The 17,769-nt window shown below is 36.4% G+C and overlaps 1 protein-coding gene across 1 annotated transcript in view; it reads right to left on the bottom strand.

Annotated features, from left to right (window-relative positions):
* The window catches only part of MACROD2 (mono-ADP ribosylhydrolase 2), a 2,026,697-nt gene that overhangs the window by 1,474,982 nt on the left and 533,946 nt on the right, over positions 1–17,769 (bottom strand). The gene's annotated exons all lie outside the window — the stretch shown is intronic.

The raw sequence follows: 17,769 nt of genomic DNA on the forward strand, positions 1-17,769 counted from the left end.
AAAATATGGATAGCAAGAGGTAGCCTCTATTTTCTTACTCCACAATCCTAAAACATGTTCCCTAAAAATAGATGATGGATATTGACCCTTCTTTCCTTTGAAGCACTCAAAATATTAAGAGAATCTCTTATGAACAGTAGCAAAATATCACCCATCTTCTAATCACTGTTGAAAAGGAGATTTGCAAAATGTGTGCTTCTCTTTTCTACTGGAGGATCCTTTCTTCGAATTTTTTGGCAAAGCACATACCAGGCAACCACATGTGTATTGCTATAACTAGGTTTTATCTACTGAAACAGCTAGACTTAACACTTGATGCTATCAATACAAAGAAAAGTTCTAGCAATTACTTCATATTTCCATATGCAAAGAATTTTTAGTGTATTTACAGAGAGTTTGAACAGTTCCTAATATCTACAATGTAGAAGGATAGCATCTTATGCTTTGAAAATTAATAGGGAGATCTGCTTCCCTGGACTTATTTAAACATAGTTATAACTAATATATTTATTACCTTAATAATTTGTTCCCTTCATCAAAATAAAAAATAGAGTTCATTTATAAATTTAAATGAAACCCTGACTAGAGTTTACATTTCCTCTTTTACACTACAGCGCAGCCAATCAATGCAATCTCATCTTTGTCAAGTGTCTAGAACATGGCTAAAATAATGTATGTGCACATGTATACAAATATCTCTACACCCATATATGTAAATAATGGTTTATGGCTTGAGTAGTTTCTGAGATTTATTAAATAAGACACCTTCACTGCTTCCCAAAGATAATAGTTACCTGACACATACAATTCTAAATGAGGTACCTTATCTCTCTCTTCCACACCTTCAAATTAATAGTGTTTTCCTAACATCAATCAAAATTTCTCAAAAGTGAACTTTAACAAACGAAGCATTTAGATGTTACGAAATGCACTATCTTAATGTTCATAAAAGTTATTGCTTACACCCTGCATGATTACTTAATTACTATGATTCAATTACGAACAAAACAAAATGCAGAAAGTAGAACTCCCTTGCTTTCTTGCCCAGAAGCCACATCCCATAATTAAATTCTAAGATGGTAAAAAAAAAAAATCTCCTCAAACAAAGCAAGGGACTGGTGGAGCTGTTTCTTCTGCTTATTACCTTTGGGTTACAGCTGAATCGTAACTCTTAAGGGATCCTGCAGGCTGTAATGACTACATCACCTGAGATCAAGGCTGCTAGCTAAGTGCACGCTGCTTTAGGAAGTGAGTTCACAGGAATGAAATCTGGACTCCCAGGCCCAAGGAACAGCCACAGATTCCCAAAACCCACCCAGGTACCAGACAGGAGACCTGCATAGAACTCTGTGCCCAAAAATGATTCATTGGCCTGGGCGAGAATAATCTCAATTCTGTAGGGTAAATTGTGTGTATTTTACAATTTACCTCTGTAGGCAGAGACCACAGTGTCGTTTTTCCTAGACAGGCTTCTCTCTACATTTAATCAGCTACACTTATATTTTATTTCTCAGAGAGAGAATATAGCGTTCCCATCTTCATCAAGTGGTTGCATCATCATCATCATATGGACAGATACTATCAGTGCTCCGCTCATATGCCCTCAGCTCTCACCATTTCAGGCAGGCCAAGCTGACTTCCAACTGTTAGCACTTGTATTTCATTGCCCAAAAGCTTCTCTGCCTGCCAAAGACCACTCTGCCTATACAAGTGGCAGGCTATAAATGCCAAGGAATTAATACCTTCACAGAGTAGCCCTCAACTAATGACTGGCAGGAGTTGATGGATAAATACTCCAGCTCCCTTATCTCTCAGTGAGCAATTCTGTACACTTGACTCTCAGAATGCTCAGGGTCATTAAGCTCCAGTTGCTCTCCTTATTGGCTTTTTTCCTTCTCTGCCCTACTTTTTCACTCCCCTTTCAGTGTTCCTTGAGATTACCTCTTACATAAATTACTTATAGGAAAATCTTTGTCTCCAGGTTTGATTCACAAGCAACCCAAATGAAAATCATCATTATCATCATCATCATCATCATCATCATCATCATCATGGCAACAATAATAAGAGTACCAAACTACTTACTGGGTTCCTACCATATGGACTTGAAACTTTTACTCATTATTCTATTAAAATTTTAATTCTCACATATACAGCTATATTACCCATACCTTATAGCTGAAAATAGAGAGGCAGGGGAGATTTAAATAAATAGTCAAGATCTAGATCACTGAGTTAATAAGATTAGAAGACAGAATTTGTTTGATTTCAAACTCATTTTGCTCATTCCACCATACTATGCTGCCACCCATAAATAATAAAATTAAAAGGATTTTAAAACAAAATTCACATGCTAAGCCCTACTCTATTTTCTAAAAAAAAAAAAAAAAAAAAAACAGAAGGAATCATTTTTATTTCAGCTACTTAATAATAAGTATCCAATAATGTGTTTGTCAACCTAATAATGGTTTCAGAAAGAGTCATCAGAAAGTTATATCCAAATGGAACATTCCTCCACCTAAGGTTTGGCAGTGTCTCCTTTTTGTCACAGTAGCCTTTTATAGGAGCAGGAGACTTCCGTAAGAGCAGGGATAATGTCTTACTTGGGTCTGGATTCCCAGGAAGAAGTCAGACAAATAAACATTTAGTGAATATTAGTTGAATTGACTGACTTGAGTTCTACTAAATTGTAATGATATGAACATGTTTGGGGGAAATTCATTTTGGTAAGATGTCATCTGGATGCAAAGGAGACGGATAGGAAAGAGAAATCTTAGAAAATGAGGAGAAATGAAGTCCATGATCCTCCCTAAGTATTGTCTATAGAGCAAAAGAAAGACTAGTGCTTCAAAGACATCTGATATTGTAATGTAAGTCGTGTTTTGATATATTACTATATCAAATATAGTTTAAAGTAGATTAAAGTGATTGGGAAGGAAGTTCTGGAGTTTAGAATTCTAAGAGTTACAGCATAGCTCTGCTTTATGTTACTGGGGATATTCCATTGGAAATATTGCTGACTCTTCCAAATAATAGGTGGTGGGTTTATTTTCCAAAAGGAATGAAAATATTTTCTTAAAGGGTTAATAACCTGCCCATTAATAATCCAAATATTTCCACCTGACACACATTCTGTAATCAAAACATCAAAACTGTTGCTTGGGGCTGGGAGCTGAAGCATTTCCTACAACATCTTGCCATTTCATTTATTTAAAAAAAAATTTTTTATTTCCATAGGTTTTGGGGGAACAGGTGGCATTTGGTTACATGAGTAAGTTCTTTAGTATGCAGATAGTCCCTGACTTAAGATAGTTTGACTTATTTCAATTTTGTGATGGTGGTAGAGTAATACACATTCAATAGAAACAATACTTGAGTACCCATATAGCTGTTCTGTTTTTCACTTTCAGTATGATAAATTATAAGAGATATTCATATGATATTGTAAAATAGCATTGTGTTTGATGATTTTTCCCAGCTGTAAGCTAATGTAAGCATTCTGAGCATATTAGAAGTAGGCTAGGCTAAATTATGATATTGGTAGGCTAGTTGTATACAGTGTATTTTTGACTTAATGATATTTTCAATTTATAATATGACTATCAGTATATAACTCCATTGCAAGTTGAGGAGCATCTGTATTAAGTGCTTTTAATAGTTTTACAACCTCCTATTTATAACTGTAAAATATAAGTTTCTAAACGTATGGAAGAAATAGTCCATGAGAGAAAAATAGAACTTTTAATTATATCTATCTGCCAATTATTTTAAAAACTATGTATGAATAAAACATTAAAATCCTAATGGCTTAATCTTACAAAGTATCGAGTAAAACCATAACCAGTTAAAATTAATTCATACCCTACATATAAAAGCTTAAAAGATGTAAAACTTAAAGAGACCAGAGAATATTATTTGAGAGACTGGTTGTGTGAAAATATAGTTATAAATTGCATGCTGCGCTAACTAGTTATAAATCTCATGCTGTTCTGTTCTGTCCTGCCTGGGATTTGAATAATCACATTGTCCAGCATGTCCACTCTGTATACACTACCAGTCCATTAGTCACTTAGGTCATCAGATAGAAAAACAATATATATATTGTGTTTGGTACTATCTGTGGTTTCTGGCATCCACTAGGAGTCTTGGAATGTATTCTCTGAGAATAAGAGGTGACTATTGTATGGGAAAGAGAAGGAAAACGAGGTACAAAGGGACAATTTTCTACAGAAAAATTTTAAAACCCCATAATTACATTTCCAAATCACAATTGGTTGTTTTAAGATAAAATATTATTTTAAAATTAAACCTACAGAGCAGAATCTAAAAATTATAGTAATTTACCATTTCATTAATTCATTATGTAAAATTATACATTTAATTTGAAAAAACTTTCCAAAAAGCAAAAACAGTATAAAAATTGTCATATTTAATTACAGATTATTTTATCCTATATCCTATTATAAAATTTTTCAATTATGCAGCAAAGTTGGAAGAACTGTAGAGTTAAATCCCATGTACCCACCACCTGGATTCTCCCATGACTATTCTATTGTGATTTTTTTTATCACATCTGTTAATTTAACCATCCTTCAGTCCATTGGTTTATCCATCTGGCTTTGGTACATTTCAAAGAAATTTTCAGACACAGAAAAATTATCCTGAAATACTTCTGTATGCATATGATTAATTATAGTTCAACATTTGCTTCCACTTTATATTAAATTTACATACAATGAAATGCACAAATCTTAAATATTCATTCATTGAATTTTGATAAATATGTGTATTTGTGAACACCCAAACTCCAATCAGTATATAGAACATTCAGTTACAGATTATTTTGAGGAAAATAAAAACTTAATATAAGCTCCCTTTTCTCTATTCTGAAATATTATGTTTAATGTGAAACAAAGGACATAGTTTTCCCTTAACCTCAATAAATATTTTCAACTGCATCTCAGCAAATAAATAAAGAGAAGCAAATAAAGTGATGTCTATGGATTAGCTTGATTTAGAACAGGGATATTATACCAAGCATTGACAGTGCTATACTGGCAAAATATACAGAGGAGTGAGGTGAGCAAAAGACAAAAAGATGGCAACTGTGGTCAACACGCCAACATTCAGCTCCAGCTAGCTGATGCCATCCAAGAATTGGTGTCTCGTGTCAGCAAACCTTCAGGCTATTCAGGAAAGGCTGGGAATCCAGATATTTATGTGTAATATATTGAATTTCTCAAATGTTAACAATGGAAGTATACGTTTTTACAACATTTTGCAGTTTAGTAAAATTGAGCCTGTAGGTCTCCCAGATTATATTCTATAGTTTTGAGTGTCATGCCATTTGATGGCTTGTGGTTTCCTGTAGTAGTATTATGATCAGATCGTATTCTGAGTCAACAGATGAATCTTAGAATCATATGATTTAAAGCATCTATTAATCAGTATTCTTAAGACATTTAAGACTTGAGCAGTTAGATATACCAGATATACCATATGCTATTATAACAGATAAATGTAAAAACTAGAAGTAAACACTAATATATCTCTTTCTCCTCAGGAAACATACCCATACAAAATGAAGCAGACAATAATGGGGGTTTTATAGACTCCATTCCCTCTCAAGCACAGCATTTTGTTTATGTATTCATGCATTCATTATATTGTGTGTGCGTGTGTGTGTGTGCGTGCGCGCGCATGTGTGTGCGTGTGTGCGCATGAGCTGTGAACTGTGTATACATGTGCTAGGCACTGTCTAAGTCTGAAGATATAACAGTAAGTAAAAGAAAAACTCCGGTTTCACAGAGTTTTGTTCAGGGAAGACAGACAATAAGTTCATAACATACCTTGCAATTATAAGTAATAGGAGAAAAGTAAAGCATGGTATATGAGTGGGAGGTATATATGAGATGGTCAGAGAAAACTTTCCCAACAGGATGGACTCTGAAGGGAGATTAAAAAAAAAAAAGAAACAAGAGAGAGCACTAAAAATATCCTGAGGAGGAGAGATCCATGCAGACAGAATTTGCCAGACTAAATGTGAAGACCTTAAATGCACCTCTAAAAAGTATGTCACCAAATGCAAGTTAATATATACATGCTCCACTTTTGGAGTACCTATTGTCACATAAAGTATACACAAATGGAGACTGAAAGAACAAACACACTATTTGGAATTTAAGGGTATGAAACCCTACAAGTCTTTATTACAAGCTTATTATTCAGAGGGATCAATTCTGTAATTAAGATGTAATAGGATTTACAACTTTTGATGTACACTTTTTGTAGAACGCATTCACTACATAAAGATATCCCCTACCAAGAGAATTCATAAGCACTAGAGTATTGCCAGGTGATGTAAGATGGGGCTAATTATGGACAGTTGGCAGACCATTTTCATACAGAAAAATGGAATCTACATGAAGAATGAGAACATGAGCTCATTATACAGTCTTCAGAGATTATGCCAGATTTTCTTTCCTTGAGCTTCTCCTAATGTAGAGTATGGTTATGAAAGTTAAAGAACCTCTCTGTTGCCAGCCCCTCTAAAGGAGCTGATAGCAGGTGGTTCTAATGTACCTTGACATAGGATTTTCTTGCTCAGGAGCTCAAAATAGGTAAAAGGGATTATGGCAACATATTCACCTGACCCAGCAACATCGCTCTCTTTTGTCACCCATCATTCCAGTTTCAGAAAAGTTGATCTAACATTTCAATCAGAGACTGGCAGAATTTGCCTTTTTATACCTGTCAAGATTGAAGGTAATTGTGCTCCCAGGGCCATTTCACTTGAAGGAAATATATGGAAATTAGAAATATACCACATTCTGAAAGAAACTGCCAATTTCTGAGCGCCTTTGTGAACTCTCTTTTTCTGTTTAATATAAAAATAGAAGGGGAAGAGCAGGGGAAGGGTTAGGTTGGAAGCACACAGTGAAATATGTTTGCCTGCCTGCAAAGTCACCACTCTGAAGCTGCTACTGCTTCTTGCCTTGACATAAATACTTCATATTCTCCAATTATATTAATTGCTCATGTGGTAAAAAACCATCTGGGGTAGTAAATGTAACTGAGTTCACAGACATGATGAACTTGGAAACATCCTGAATGCAAACAAGGGCAATGTGAAGATGTTTTCCCATCGAATTTGGTTTTAAAGTTTTATTTTTAATAAATTGGGACTCTTTTTAAAACAATGGCTATGTTATTAATTAAGGACATTGCCATAATGTCTTTTAAAATGTATGTGAATATATTTACAATATTACTGGTAAGTGAAATGAAACCATAATTTGTGAGTTATGAGACTATCAGGACCTTTGAAAGAAGAGCAAAACAGTCTCAAAATGTAAAAGATCCCAAGATGTTCACATGTGAAACAGATTTGCTTAGCAGCCAGAAACTGGCCACAGCTGCCATTACATCTAATGCTTTCCTGCCAATCTGCCTCTCTACTCTACTAACCAGTGGGAAAAAATGTGATTCACATCCTTATCAGAATTCATCACCTCTGTATTTGGGTACAAAGCAAGACTTAAGTTCTCAATTTCTCTGAACGAAACTAAGTAAACTGTCTGTACATTAGCAGCATTATTTTTGAGTTCTCAGTACTTATCAAAAATAGAGGATTTCTGGTATATATGTTGAATGTACCTTGTTTTAAGTTATTCCCTAGGGAAACTTAGAAGTAAGTACTTTGTTTGAGGAAGCATTTTTTAAAAAATAGCTCAGTGGCATGAGTACAGAAAGGAGCCCAATCATTAATAGCTGGTTTTCAGGGCCTTCATATTGCCCCCCTTCCCTAAAATGTTCAGATCAAATCCTCTTCACACAGGTCCTTCCCTCACTCCCCAAATGCTCTCCCTTCTTCTACCACCACCTCCCTGCTACATCTCCCACTGGAAAAGCAGGAGGATGCCCCTTGACTAAATTCTATGTATGATTATCAAAACTTGGTCAGAAAAGCTAAAAGACATGTTAACTTGTATACATGGGTACTTTCTTCAGCAAACAACGGCTATGCCTTTTCCTCCCCCTAAATAAAAGAAAAGAATGAGATTTTAAGAAGAAAAACATTTTTAGCTCAAAATATTATATGCATTTGAGATAATTTTGAACAGAGTTGTATGAGCTGGACAGAGAAAGGTCTTGATTTCTAGTATTGCCAATTTTTTTCTAAGATAAAGTAACTAAATTTTTAATCCACTGTTCATTCATTCACTCATTTCCTTACTCATCAGTTAGCCAGTCATACGTGAAATGCTTACTGAATACTCATTATGTGCCAGGAAGTTCTAGCCACTAGGGACACACCAGTGAAACAGAACACACAAAGTCCTTACCCTCATGGAGCTCACATTTGGAGGCTGAGTTGGAGGGAGCACAGAGAGAGATAATAAACATGTAGGCTCAAAAATAAATGGGATGCTTTTTCAGACTGGGATATATGGTATAAGGAAAACAGAAGAGGGTAATAGAATCAGATGCCTGGAGTAAGGGAGCAGGGCTGTCAGCAGAGGCCTGTCTGAGGAGGCAGCATCTGAGCTGACATCTGAATGATAAAAAGGGGACAGTGAGGTGACGATGCACAAAGGAGTGAGTGGGACACAGTCATGTCCTGAGGTGCATATCAGTTCCTATGTGCCTGGAATAGAAAGAAGGCTGGCGTGGTTATTGCTGAGAGAGTCATGCGTAGAGAGGTGGGAGGTGAGGACTAGAAGACAGGCAAGAGCAGGCTCATAGTAGCTGAGAAAATTGTGGAGTTTTCTCTAAGTGCAGTAGGACTCATTAGAGAGTGTTAGGCAGGGGTGTAGTGTGATCTGATTTCTGCATTTTAGATATTTCAGATGCTGCATGGAGAATGGACTGAAGAGAGGAAGTGTAACAGAGGGAAGACTTGTAACAGTAAGTTGCCATCTCTCCTCCATTGCTCCAGCCTTTGATTCACAAGCCTTCTGGCATGAGGACCAGGGATATTCTAGTCCTGCCCGGGGACCAAGAGCTAGGTTTAGTGCTGAGAAAAGGGCGGCTTTGTTCCAATGTGCAAGGGACTCTAGACAGCTTACTCAGGCCATATGCTCCACCTCCTACCAGGGTTGAGACCTTGAGCAAGTAATTGTTCTCTACCTCACTTTCTTTTCATATTTTAATATGGTATCATTATATTATAGTATCCCCTTCATGGGATTGTTCTGATTATTCACACAGCATAGTGCTTAAAATAATGTCGGGAACATGGTAAGCTACAAGAGAAAAGACAGCAAATAGTAATAGCACTACAATTGCTATTATGTCAATTAAGTGCATGGTATTTTGAGATCCAGGTTTGAGGAGAAGCAAAGAAACTGAAAATAGAGGCCTAGCAAGGAGCTGTGTCCGATTTCTGAGAGGCTCCTATTTCCTGCCATCTGTATCCTGAGGAAGATTGTCTAAAATGGACAAAGTATGAGAACCAGCTACCTTCAGACTATGCTGGAAAACGAGCAGGATAAGCCACTGGTGCTATTTCCTTGATTATTTAGTTGGTTTGAGACAAGTAGATGAGCTGGAGAAAACAGAAGTAGACATTCTATATATTAATAGAGCCCTGAAGTTCCTTTTCAATAAAAACCACATGGAACTTCCATTGGTGATGCCCTGCTTCACATCCTGTTAGCTCTCCTCTGAGTTCATGTGAAACCATCTGGTTCCTATACACACCAACAGCTCCCCACCCTAAAGCACTTGTGTCTTTCTGCCTCTCCACCTGCTCAGCCTATGATCAGGGCAGCCTGGAAGTGCCAGAGATGAAACACCCCCAAGAGAAACCACCAACAATGAAGGATGGGGACAGTGAATACTCAACTTCTCTGTTCCCAGGTGTACACAATTCTGAGGCTATTTTATCCAAGATCTATAGTAGGACTGAGTCCTAGTTACCCTTATCCTTAATCTGCTCATTAAAATCTTTTTTTTTAAGCTGCCACATTCTCCTTTCCCTCATTCTTGTTTCCTGGAACTACTTATCAAATAAGCTGTCATATCTGAGTCACTGTGTCAGGTTTTGCTTTTGGAAGAATCCTAACTAGGACACCATATAATGCTTTCAAACAGCATAGCCCTCATGTGAGCTTTCTTCCATAGTGAAGCAACATTTTCCAACCACTATTCCCATGATCAATTCCAGTGTAGAATGAAAGTGAATAGAAAACAGAAGGAAGGGGGTTGGAGGGAGTAGGGGGAGCTCTAGGCGAATATCATGGCCAGGAAGCCACCCTGACCCTTTCTGACTAAACCTACAGTCACAGAGACCGACACTTGCATAATAAAGATGCACTAAATGTCTGTGGCATTAATTATTATCTGACTCGGAATTTTGACAGAATTCAGTTAAAAACTGAACATGTTGAGACAGGCACTGGCATGAAGCCCCAACCTAGTCAGATGTACATCTTAATTTACTGCAGATGGGCACCAAGTCATTTTGCCAATTTGGACGTTCCCAATAAGGTCTCACAAATAGATCTGTTCTCCAACAATATCTGCCTTCAATCAAAGTGGAACAAATATAAAAATGTGATTTAATGCATACATAAACGCACGCACACATGCAGGCACACACACCCAGACACACATATACATACACACTAATGTTACCCATTGGGTTTAAGCCCAGTGAGGTCAGATTCTGTTCAAAGATAAAAATAATCTCTTATTATCATTTTGCTCCTAAAGATTGCTTGCATTTAACCATGTTAATACTTATTTATAAAGATGAACTGTTCCTAAAGAGAGTAAAATCAATAATTGCCAACTATTTCACATATGTCTGCTACACCTCCAACTCTCATATATTATTCTGTATTCTTCCTCAAGTATAATATAATACTAAGCTCATTTCTCTTCTATTCAGGTTATGGATTTTCCTTGTTTTTCTGTACCCAGTAAAATCTTCCACTTAAGAGATGAAAGTTCAAAGTATTGGCTAGTCAAAATTCTACTTATGTTAATGGAGAATTCATTTTTCAGAATAATTATAACAGAGAATTATTTTATATTAAATGGTGATCACTGGAAGCCAAAGCTGTGCACATATATACGTGTGTGTATATATGTATATATATGTATATGTATATGTATATATATATGTGTGTGTGTGTATATATATGTATGTATATATATGTATATACATAAATACACATGTATATATGTTGTTGGATATCATGGGACCGTTCTTTGTGACATCTTTATGAAACTGTAGGTAATTTTTCCCAATGAAGAATAGTTCAAAAGCTTTTATTTCTAAGAGCTGTCATGCCCCAGTTTATTTATTTATTTAGTTAGTTAGTTAGTTAGTTAAACCATGATATATTTCCCTCCTATAACCAAGAGGACTGTTTCTATCAGATCAAAATTATTTTATAGGTTCTAGGGACGGGTGCAGTGGCTCAAGCCTGTAATCCCAGCACTTTGGGAGGCCGAGGTGGGTGGATCACAAGGTCAAGAGATCGAGACCATCCTGGTCAACATGGTGAAATCCTATATCTACTAAAAATACAAAATATTAGCTGGGCATGGTGGCGCGTGCCTGTAATCCCAGCTACTCAGGAGGCTGAGGCAGGAGAATTGCCTGAACCCAGGAGGCGGAGGTTGCGGTGAGCCAAGATAGCGCCATTGCACTCCAGCCTGGGTAACAAGAGCGAAACTCCGTCTCACAAAAAAAATTAATAAATAAAATAAAATAAAATAAAATAAATTATTTTACAGGTTCTAATAAGTAAACGATACTCCATAAATGAAGCGAATTACATTAGCACTAACTTTAATACCTGAATCTAAAAATATATACCTGAAGTACCAATGAAATCTTCTACAAATTCAATTCTAGAATACCTTCTTAGGACATAATATGATCAGGTTAGTTCTCATGCTTAAGCCTATTGGTACAAGTCACTTCAGTACCACCTGACCATCTAATTCAAGGAAAGTGAGGGTCCTGGTAAAATTGCGGCAGCCAAGGGAACATACTAGGAGACCTTGATGCATAATTAATTGTGCCCTGCTTCTTCTTCTTCACTATATACCCAAAACTTTAACAGTTATTCAACCACAACTTCCTAGCTATCTAACCAACACGATGCCCACCCTAGTCCTTCACAGAACTTCTAGGAGAAAAGGATAACTCTTATAAAGATGCCTACCTGATTCAAAAGTACAATCTGAAATTCTAAAGGAATTTTGGCAGTTCCTTCAATCCTCTAAACCACGTAGTAGTACTCAGATAAAAGCATTCATTTTCCGCACAAATATTTCTAACTTACAAAGTGCTCACCAGCTCCTAAAAGAGAGGGTTTTTCTATTTTTTTTAATGCTTGGGTCATTATCAAGCTTATGCTGGTAATAAATCAAAATCTCTCTCCTTGCCTCTTTTGTCTATTGTCCCTAAGTCTGTCTCCAAGGACAACAATGTATTTCATAGTTCTCTTTAGTAACTGTCTTTTATTTTTCAGTTTGAAAAATTTTCCCCCTACTCTGAATCAATTAATATTAAGCCCCTTGAGAATGAAGAAATTATTTTAAAACTATTTTTAGACTCTGAGGACCTGACACAAAGTAGATGCTCAATAAATGTATAAATGCTAAACATAAAGCCATCTCCATTCCCTTCTAAAATATATCTGTATTTGAAGATGCTCCTGATCAACGAGATTATTCATTGGTTCTCCACTTATATATAACACACATTATTAAGTAGAAAAAATTATTTCTCTGCTTTATTTAAGTCAATTTTTATTCTAATGGAGAAAAACAGAAGCATGGATAAAAGTAAGAATACAGTACATATTTATATTTGAATCTTAGCATATCCTCCTTTCTTAATGTTTACCACATCTGAAACAAAACTTGAGTCAAAGAATAAAAATCCAAATACAAGAAGACCCAGAAAGGTGACCCAGCCCTCCATCTGGTCTCCACCTTTAGTTCTTCTTTGTTCACCACTCACACTGAGGAAAATGAAATTACCCTTCCAGACAAAGCAATGCTCAGATCTGATGGTGTGACCCTTTCTGTGTTTTAGGCTTTTGCAGCTGGATCTCCATACCATCCTTTAGAAACACACACGTAATTGATAATTTAGGTTTTAAAAGTTAGAGCCTAAACGTCCTTCTCTTTGAACTGGCATCTGTTTGAAAATAAGTAGCAAGACTTGTAACAAGAATATATCATGTGCAGAGGAAGAATTAAATATTACAGGGACTGACCATCAAATTGGTTTATGGAAAATTTGATAAGTTAAACATAGTTGCTATTGCTTGAAGCTATCATATATGTATATGTATATATATATATATATATATATATATATATATGGACACATTGAAGTATATCCAAAAAATGAATGTCCAAACACAGGTAAGAAGGCTCTCAAATTCTTTATAAGAATTGTGAATAAGGCAAAATACGACTTTACTAGTGATCCCAATGAAAATATTTAGAGAGAAAATGATTAATTATTATAGTAAATGATGTATATAATAGTACATGAGAATTTAAAACCATATACTATTTAGGGTTAAAAGTTAAAAAGAGAATTTTTAAATATGACCAGATGCTTAGAAATCAGGGATGAGTGCAATTTTGTTACTTTTTACTGTCTTTTGTTTTTAAGATCAAATGGTTCACCACTTAGTACACTATAAACCTAAATCTAGCAGTCATTTATTTTCCTAAACATTTTTGAGAATCTTAATAGTTACAAAATAATCTAAAAATGTATAATCATAAGTAATGTGGCTATGTGCTTCTTAAAGCTTGTTTAAAAACAAAATTTTAACAAACTGAGGTTTAAAGATAGAGCTGGCTTTTGTTAGTGATTCATTAATTGAGCAGCATCCCGTCTACAAAATACGGGGAGCTCCGATGAGCTGAGCAGCAGGTGTTGACTTTATAGACAGAAAGTGCGAAAGAAAGCAGAAATAAGGAACAAGAAACAAAGAACAAAAAGCAGATTGGTCATTTCAAAGTTACTTTCCTTATAAGGTTAAAGCAGACAGAATCTCCTTATCACGCAGGCTCAAGTAGACTGAGCCCTTTCTGATTGGTTGCTGTAAAATCTCCTGTTTTTCTGAAAACTGGCCATTCAGTTTGGTTCTGTGGCACCTAGCAAGAGTGACCCCATTCTGTTTTGACCTGGTATGGGCCTAGTTGCAGGAGCTCAATCCCAAACAACAGACTCTCATAAATTGGGTTTAATAAGGCTTCTCATCTTTTGGCCCTTCATACAAGGCTGAAAAAATAGCAAGACACAAAAAGCTCTGCAGGCATGTCAATGATTTCTGCTACAAAGACCTAATCTCAGTGCATCACCCAGGGATCACTTGAAGACCTGAAACTTCAAGTTCACATCATTAATGCAGCACTCTGAGTAATATATGTGGTAAATTAAAGCAGAAATGAAGTGATTGACATTTTGAGAAACTGCCAGTGCTATGTATTTGGACAACAGGTGTCCAAGTCACCACATCTGAAGCATTCACTCTCTTAACCAAGGGCGGGGTGGGGGGAACTGCTAATGAAAACTAACCTGCTCAAACAATGAATGACTGTAAATGACCTCAATCACACAATAGTAGGTAATGGGTCTTAATACTGCACAATTTCATCCTTAAATTTTGTGTTAAAAATGATTAGTTATACAATATTGTTTTGTGCACAAAATGCGAAAGCTATGCTCCTTAGAAACCTGGGTATTAAAATCATTATACTGCTATTGTCCTTCAGTATAAACACAGGTTAGGCCTTTGGGAAGTATGAAGTAAATGTGCATTTAATAAAGAAATGAATGAATCTATAGTGAGTACAAACTGAAATCACCATATGGTAAAGAAAAAAACAAAACTCATTGGAATGTGTCCACACAGTGAACATAGAGTGCTGGCTGAGGGGAACATTTAATGAGAAAATTGAAGCACAGCTTTTATAAGGCTGGCTTTAGAAGAGAAAATATGGGGTGGGGAGAAAAAACTTTCCACCAGAATTTGTTTCTCCTTAGAGGTTTGAGGAAGCTCCTTAACCTTCCCTTCCCCAAGGTACCATCTTATGGGCTAGTGGCTCTGTGTCTGAGATACTGGAGTGTTTATGGCTATAGCTAGGGCAGGAAATTTAATGTCTTTGAATCATTTGGCTTACCATTTGACTCTGAAAATCAAAGACAAGAACATTTGGTAAACCATAACATTGTAGGCTGAAAGTTACTCCCATTATCACTACTACCACCACCAAAAATACCTGCTGTATAAGTTTTCTTGGGTTTCTGTAACAAATTACCACACAACTGGTGGCTTGAAACAACATAAATTTATTCTCAGAAGGTGCTAGAGAAGAATCTTCCTTGCTAATGCCAGCTTCTGGTCATTGCAGGCATCCCTTTGCTTGAGTCCACATGACTTCAATCTCTGTGTCCATTCACATGGTCTCTTAGTCTAGGTGTCCCCATGTCTCCAGTATCCCTCTGACCTTCCCTCTGTATCCCTGTGTTTCAAATCTACATCTGACTTTAAGCCCACCCTAAATCCAGGAAGATTTTCTCTTAAGATCCTTAATCGTATATGCAAAGACCATTTCTCCAAATAAGGTCACATTCACAGGTTCCAGAGGTTAGGACATGGACATATGTTTTGAGAGCCTACTATTTCAACCTACTACACCGGCCTCAATTTTTGACAAATTATTTCCATCCCTCCTCCTCCTACCTTCCCTGTCCCTGAAGTACAAATGGAAAATAAAATTATTTCCAGAGACTGTCATATAATATTGGCTAATTGCTTTGTTTTCTTGGGACGATAAAAGAGAAAATAACAAAAGAACAAGTGGAGAAAATACTTGGCCAGTTGAGTGTACACAGTGACTAACAGATTATTAACAACCACCTTTTGGGTTGTTAATAAACTGCACAAGCTTATGTCTCTAGAATGTGATATTTATGGGAGTTAAATGAAGCACACTGTGCAGCTTTGAACGATGATTCTCTTTCTTTGGACTTAATAATTAATTGCCATTCTGTTATGTATGGCATAAATAAGAAAATTAAACACACACTTAAATTTTTAAGATAAATTATTTTTCAGTGCTCGTAATCATCTTGGAAGGTGGAAGGATACCATAAGTTTAACCAACTCTGTAGCATTAAAATGTACTCCGCTAACAATTAGAGCTAATAGGTTAAATATAAGGTTTCGACCTTTAAGCTACTCTCAGTAAGCATCAATATAAATCCCGCATTTGTATTGTATTTTTTTAAGTGCTATTAAAATCGGATCTTTTCCTGCCAGAACATATGAATGTAAGTAGTTTGCAGGGAAATAACTGGCTACAACACATATGTGAATCATACAGTTTTAGAAAGTACCCCATTTGAGAGTTAAATAAAAAACATGCAAGTGCTTCTTTCCCTTTTAAACAAAACAAATCTCAACGCCTTTGCAGGCTCTGTGACATTTCTGCTCATTTTGTGTTATGCACATACAGGAATGTGGCAGTTGCTGTTGGTCTCACATCCCCTGAGCCTTATCAGTTCCCTGGGACTTTTAGCTTCCAATATCTATATCTCTTTGCCTGAAAGCTTCCCCACAAGCTGCAAAATGACATATCACAAGGGCCTTGGGAACATTAACACACTTCTTGAGTTTCTCAACAGATAACTGAGAAAAGCTGGGGTACAAATACTCCAGCTCCCTTAGTCCTTCTGAGGGATAACTCTGCATGTAATTCTGTACCATTTCTCAGAGTGCCCCTATGACAATAAGCTTTGGTCACCCAATGATAGTCCATTCTCTTCCCTGTATCCTTGTATCACTTCCCCTCCTCCTCTGCTTTCCGAATCACTACTTGCACTCAAATAGTTGTTCTAGGATGTGCTTCTGAGGCAACCCAATCTAAAACATGGGAAAGAAAACATGATTACCCTCTTTGCTTAAAATTCATCTCAGAAATGAATGTTTCTGAAACCACTGCCATACACTAAACATGGATATACTAATACTAAAAATGAGAGCTCGTATTTGTACAGTGCTGTGGCAGGTACCACTAGTTAATACAAAGACATGCACTAGCACCTTCTTCCTGTACCAGAATCCCAATTTCATTCAAACATTGAATGACTATGTGCCTCTAGGAAAGTCAATCCTCCTAAGGAGTAAATCTTGATCAGTCTTAGCAATCATGTCATTTCACTTCCACTTTCACTGACTGCTCAGGAATGGGCAAGAGATGTTGTTCTAGCTTATGGGTCAGAACAGAAAGTTTTATTGGAGGTGTGTGGGAATTTTTATTTTATGCTTTAAAAAGGACATGAAGAGGAGCCTTTCCTGGTCTGTAAATGCTATGTAATGAGGTGGCCCAAGTACGAAATGAAAAGCCTGAAGACAAAAGCCAATACACTAACTGTGGCAGGGCAGAAAGATGAAGAGAGCTGGATCCTTGATTCTCCATTTATTGTTATTAACTAACGAATTAACTAATCCTAGAATTGCCTTATCTCTGAACTTCTTTGTGATGTGAGATAATAAATCTTGTTGTTTAATCTTTTGGGTTGCCTGTTACTTGCAGCCTAAAACTAGCATACTGGCTTTTTCAGTGTGCAAAATGTTCTCATATAGACAATCTCATCTTTCTAGGCAAAGGCAACCTACCTAATACTTCCCCTAGTGACCTCTTGACACCACTGAATCCTGTGCCCTTTCCTGGGCAATCACTGAAAATGAGAAGTGAATGAACTAATCAAGGTTT

Source organism: Saimiri boliviensis, chromosome 9, assembly GCF_048565385.1.
Source record: "Saimiri boliviensis isolate mSaiBol1 chromosome 9, mSaiBol1.pri, whole genome shotgun sequence".
NCBI classification, from domain to species: domain Eukaryota; kingdom Metazoa; phylum Chordata; class Mammalia; order Primates; family Cebidae; genus Saimiri; species Saimiri boliviensis.